Here is a 6,000-nt window from a genome sequence, read left to right on the forward strand (position 1 = left end):
CTTACTCCATAGAGTTTAATATAGAGTTGGCCCACCCTTTGCAGCTATAACAGCCTCAACTCTTCTGGGAAGGCTTTCCACAAGGTTTAGGAGTGTGTTTATGGGAATTTTTGTCCATTCTTCTAGAAGCGCATTCAGTAGCGTGTTTACCCACCACGCAGCACGCAATCATACAGTAATTATAAAATAATGATAAAATTTATAATATAAATAATATTGCACTTGGTGATGTAAGGCTTGGATGCAGCTGCTCGGCCATGGAAATCCATTCCATGAAGCTCTCTACGCACTGTTCTTGAGCTAATCTGAAGGCCACAAAAAGTTTGGAGGTTTGTAGCTATTGACTCTTCAGAAAGTTGGCGCACTGTGCGCCTCAGCATGTGCTGACCCCGCTCTGATTTTACGTGGCCTACCACTTTGTGGCTGAGTTGCTGATGTTCCCAATTGCTTCCACTTTGTTATGATACCACTAACAGTTGACCGTGGAATATTTAGTAGTGAGAAAATTTCACGAATGGACTCATTGCAGAGGGGGCAACCTTGAATTCACTGAGCTCCTGAGAGCGACCCGTTCTTTCACAAATGTTTGTAGAAGCGGTCTGCATTCCTAGGTGCTTGATTTTATACATACGTGGCCATGGAACTGATTGGAATAGCTGAATTCAACAATTTGGAGGGGTGTCCCAATAATTTTGGCAATATAGTGTGTGACCGACATGTTTCATTAGATTCACCCTGCTAGTTTTTGAGATTTTAGCTTAAGTTGAACAGTTTAAAACAGGTAAGTTGTTTGTGTTTAGGGGTTGTGTTGTTAATCACTTATTGATCACATGGTGAATTTCAGCTGGTGGTTTTTATTAAAGCAATAAGCCCCAAAAAGCCATGGTTTGAATTTATAGGCGGAGTGCCTAAATCCCCTTTAGCTGTTATAAATTAACTGTAAACCACGACTTCACAGGGCTTATTGCTTTTATAAAATAGTTACCACACAATACAAATATTAAAGCCAAAAAGTATGTATCAATTCAACTTTCATGAAGTAAAATCATTAAAAGCCTTCCTTCCGCTGGAAAAAATAGTCCCTGACCGTGAACAGCAACAGAAGTTACATTATTACGCCATTAGATGGCGGCAAAGATTGTCTTTATTGAGCGAGTCACTCAGACTTTCATATTGAAACTTGTTGTGAACACGGAACAAGACGCAAATGACAAATGCTTTGACTAGCGTTGTCAGTGTCAGCAGGGCACGGGAAAACCAATTAAATGTTAAAAGGACAAGATCGCAGCAGACATTTAAACTGATTTTTTATTATGAACATAGGACTGACCTGAAGGAAAATGCTAAATCTGAATGCAGGTAATACACTCATATGTTTACGTTGCTAAGACAGATGCAGATTACTCATTCAGTGCAGCGGCGATACTTCTGTTATGCGGTCAGCTGTATGTTTTTGGGAATTTTACAGTGGCTTCGAAGACGGCTCAACCAAACAGAATCAAGGGCCGGAACTATCGGTTTTATAAAATGTGGTTTACTGGTTTTCTTATTGTTTGACAAGTCATTTTAAAATCATTTTCATGTTTCATCGTATTGCATTTCCTTAAAGGGTTAGTTCACCCAAAAATGAAAATAATGTCATTTATTACTCACCCTCATGCCGTTCCACACCTGTAAATCCTTTGTTAATCTTCGGAACACAAAGTAAAATATTTTTGTTGAAATCCGATGCCTCGGTGAGGCCTGCATAGCCAGCAATGACATTTCCTCTCTCAAGATCCATAAAGGTACTAAAAACCTATTCAAATCAGTTCATGTGAGTACAGTGGTTCAATATTAATATTATAAAGCGACGAGAATATTTTTGGTGTGCCAAAAAAACAAAATAACGACTTATTTAGTGATGGCCGATTTCAAAACACTGCTTCAGGAAGCTTCGTTATGAATCTTCTGTGTCAAATCATGATTCAGATCTCGTGTCAAACCGCCAAACTGCTGGAATCACGTGACTCTGGTGCTCCGAACCACTAATTCGACACACTGATTCATAACACTCCAAAGCTTCCTGAAGCAGTGTTCTGAAATCGGCCATCACTATATAAGTCATTATTTGTTTTTTTTTTGGAGCACCAAAAATATTCTTGTCGCTTTATAATATTAATATTGAACCACTGTACTCACATGAACTGATTTAAATATGTTTTTAGTACCTTTAAGGATCTTGAGAGAGGAAATGTCATTGCTCCCTTATGCAGGCCTAACGGAGCCATCGGATTTCAACAAAAATATCTAAGGGTGCTTTCACACTTGGTTCGATTGCCTGGACCGAACTCGAGTTCGATTGCTCCCCCCTCCCCCTGCGCCCACTGGACTGTGTTCACATTATATTATTTGGGTCCGACCCGCGGTTCGTTTGCGTCATCAAACCAGCAGCTGTTTACTACGTTGCTTAGTAACGATGGCACAGGAGAAGGCGGCAAAATAACGTTGCTCTCCTCACTTTTATATATATATTTTTTTTGAACCGTTGGTTTTGTTCATAACGGTTCTTGCGTCTATCTGCCGCGAATGTACAATGCTGAAGGCGAGCAGAAATTAGAAAACGTACTCGGTTACTAACGTAACCTCGGTTCCCTGAGATACGGAACGAGTACTGCGTATGGGGAAAGGTCTCCCTTTTTCCCCGCTGCTGAAGCCTTTTTCAATAACGCAGTGTAACTGCACCGTCATTGGTTCACTCATAGACAAGTTGTTGAACCAATGACGGCGCGGCATAGCTGCGCGGCCTATGGCGACAAAGCGCGCGAATATTCCCGCCGAAATGGGCGGGGTTAAGGGCTATATAAGCAGGCGTTTCGCCATAGGATTTCAGTGTCATTCGACTGAAGCGACGACCCTGAGCCGCAGCCTCGTGGCACGGCAAGTATCGCAGTACTCGTTCCGTATCTCAGGGAACCGAGGTTACGTTAGTAACCGAGTACGTTCCCTTTCGATACTTCACTCGTACTGCGTATGGGGAACGAATTCAACCACGCCGTGCCACGGCTGGGAACGATATAGCTTGAAGCTTGGACACCTGAGAGGGGGCCCAAGAGACAAGCGAGAGGGCAAGCCCTTACCGAACCCTTGCGTTACACTTAGAGGAAATTTATTTCCATGATAGCGTGAGGCGGAGCTCATCTGAGGCCGCTAATCACACTGAAAGGACTCGAGCCTGTAAGGTCGGGACATCGAGATGGTAAAACCTGACAAAGGTGGACGGCGAAGACCAGCCGGCCGCCACACAGATGTCTTGGATGGAAACTCCGTTGGACCAAGCCCATGAGGAGGCCATCCCTCTAGTGGAGTGGGCTCTGACTCCTATGGGGCATTTGGCTCCCAGTGAGGAGTAGCACAGCGTAATAGCGTCCACTATCCAACGAGAAATGCGCTGTTTTGAGACCGGAGATCCTTTGGTGCGGCCTCCAAAACAGACAAAGAGCTGATCTGACTGTCTGAAAGACTGCGATCGCTCTATGTAGGTCCTCAATGCCCTGACAGGGCAGAGTAACTCCAGCCCTTGCTCTTCCGTCGAAGGGGGCAGAGCAGAGAGCGAGATGACCTGAGCTCTAAACGGCGTTGAGAGCACCTTAGGGACGTAGCCATGCCTGGGTTTCAGAACGACCTTAGAGTCTCCAGGCCCGAATTCGAGGCATGCAGGGCTCACAGAGAGGGCCTGCAAATCGCCAACACGCTTAACCGAGGCCAGTGCTAACAGCAAGGCGGTTTTTAGCGTCAATGGCCTGAGGTCGACTGAGCCCATTGGTTCAAATGGGGCTCCTTTTAAGGCCCTGAGGACCAAAGACAGGTCCCAGGAGGGAACGGTGAGGGGGCGAGGGGGATTCAATCGCCTAGCGCCCCTCAGGAAACGGATGACAAGTCCGTTTCGTCCCACTGATTGGCCAGCAATAGGAGCATGGAACGCTGCAATGGCTGCTACGTAAACCTTGAGCGTGGAAGGGGTGCGCCCCATTTCCAAGCGTTCTTGGAGGAAAGACAGTATAGAAGATACGTCACTCTCCATTGGGTCTATGTTGCGTGACGAACACCAGTCAGCAAAGACCGACCATTTCTGGTCGTAGAGGCGTCTCGTGGACGGCGCTCTAGCCTGAGAAATGGTATTTAGGACGTCCCTGGGGAGGTTAGTAGGCTCCCATCGAGGGACCAGAGGTGCAGAGCCCAGAGCTCCGGCTGTGGGTGCCAGATTGCCCTGTTCGCCTGAGAGAGGAGGTCCCGTCTCAGGGGGATCGGCCACGGGGCTCTCAGAGAGAGCTTGAACAGCTCCGAGGACCAAATCTGGTTCCTCCAGAGCGGGGCCACTAGAAGGACTCTGTGTTGGTCTTCTCTGATGCGCCTGATGACCTGAGGGATCAGGGCGATCGGAGGAAAAGCGTAAAGGAGCGTGCTGGGCCATGAATGGGCCAGAGCGTCGACCTCCTTCGAGAAAAATGTTGGGCAATGAGAGTTGTCTTCTGAGGCGAAGAGGTCTATCTTTGCCTTCCCGAAGAGCTCCCAAATCCTGAGGACAACCTGGGGATGGAGCGTCCACTCGTCGGAGGGGACGTTGCTCCGTGACAGCATATCTGCACCCAGATTGTTCCTGCCAGGAACATGAGTCGCTCTGAGCGACTGAAGCCTCGGAAGAGCCCATTCCAGTAGACGTTTCGCCAGAGCGCATAAGCGGCTGGACGAGAGACCGCCCTGGTGGTTTAAATATGACACCACTGTCATACTGTCCGATTGGACTAGAACGTGACGCCCTGTCAAATGAGCCTGAAAGAACTGAAGGGCCTTCATCACTGCTAGCATCTCTAGACAGTTGATGTGCAGAAGGCTTTCCTCTTGGCTCCATGAGCCGAAGGCCGGTCTGCCGTCGCACACAGCGCCCCAACCCGAGTTGGAGGCGTCTGTTGCTAGCACCGTCCTTCGTGAGACCGCCTGTAAGGGCACTCCGCGCTTGAACCATACAGGGTTCGTCCAAGGTTTCAGGGCTAGAAGACAGGCCTGATTGACCTTGAGGCGAAGGCGGCCGTGCCGCCAAGCGCTGGGAGGAACCCGGAACTTCAACCAGTACTGAAGAGGCCGCATCCGAAGAAGGCCGAGCTGTAGTACCGGAGAGGCGGAAGCCATTAGCCCTAGCAGCCTCTGAAAAAAACTTCAGAGGGAGGCAGGCTCTGTTCTTGACTGAGGCTGTGAGCTGCTGAATCGTCAGAGCGCGCTCTGGCGAGACTACTGCCGTCATATGGACTGAGTCGAAAACTGCTCCCAGAAACGATATTCGTTGAGTGGGGCACAGCAAGCTCTTGGTTGCGTTGACCCTGAGACCCAGGCATTGTAAATGGCTGAGGAGCACGGATCTGTGGTGTTCCAGCTCGACTCGCGAACGGGCTAGAATGAGCCAGTCGTCGAGATAATTCAGGACTCGGATTCCCGCCTGTCTGAGAGGGGAAAGTGCCGCGTCCATGCACTTGGTGAAAGTGCGAGGAGCCAGAGACAGCCCGAAGGGCAGGACCGTATATTGGTATGTCACTCCCTCGTATGCGAATCTCAAGAATCGTCTGTGACGAGGGGCTATCTGGATGTGAAAATACGCATCCTTCAGGTCCAGCGAGCAGAACCAGTCCTCGGGGCAGATGTGCGCGAGGATCTGTTTCAGTGTCAGCATTTTGAACTTCCGTCTCATGAGGGAATGATTCAAAAGTCTGAGATCCAGGATGGGTCTGAGACCACCATCTTTCTTGGGGACCAGAAAATAGCGGCTGTAGAAGCCTGACTCGCTTTCCGCGGGGGGAACTATTTCCACAGCTCCTTTTCTTAGCAACGTCATGACTTCGGCTCGGAGGACATGGGCGTCGTCCGGATTGACCAAAGTTTGAAGCACCCCGCCGAAGCGAGGGGGCCGGCGTGCAAACTGGAGCGAGTAACCCTGAGTTACGATCCCCATGACCCAATCTGACACAT

Source organism: Chanodichthys erythropterus, chromosome 15 (genome assembly GCF_024489055.1).
Source record: "Chanodichthys erythropterus isolate Z2021 chromosome 15, ASM2448905v1, whole genome shotgun sequence".
Taxonomy (NCBI): Eukaryota; Metazoa; Chordata; class Actinopteri; order Cypriniformes; family Xenocyprididae; genus Chanodichthys; species Chanodichthys erythropterus.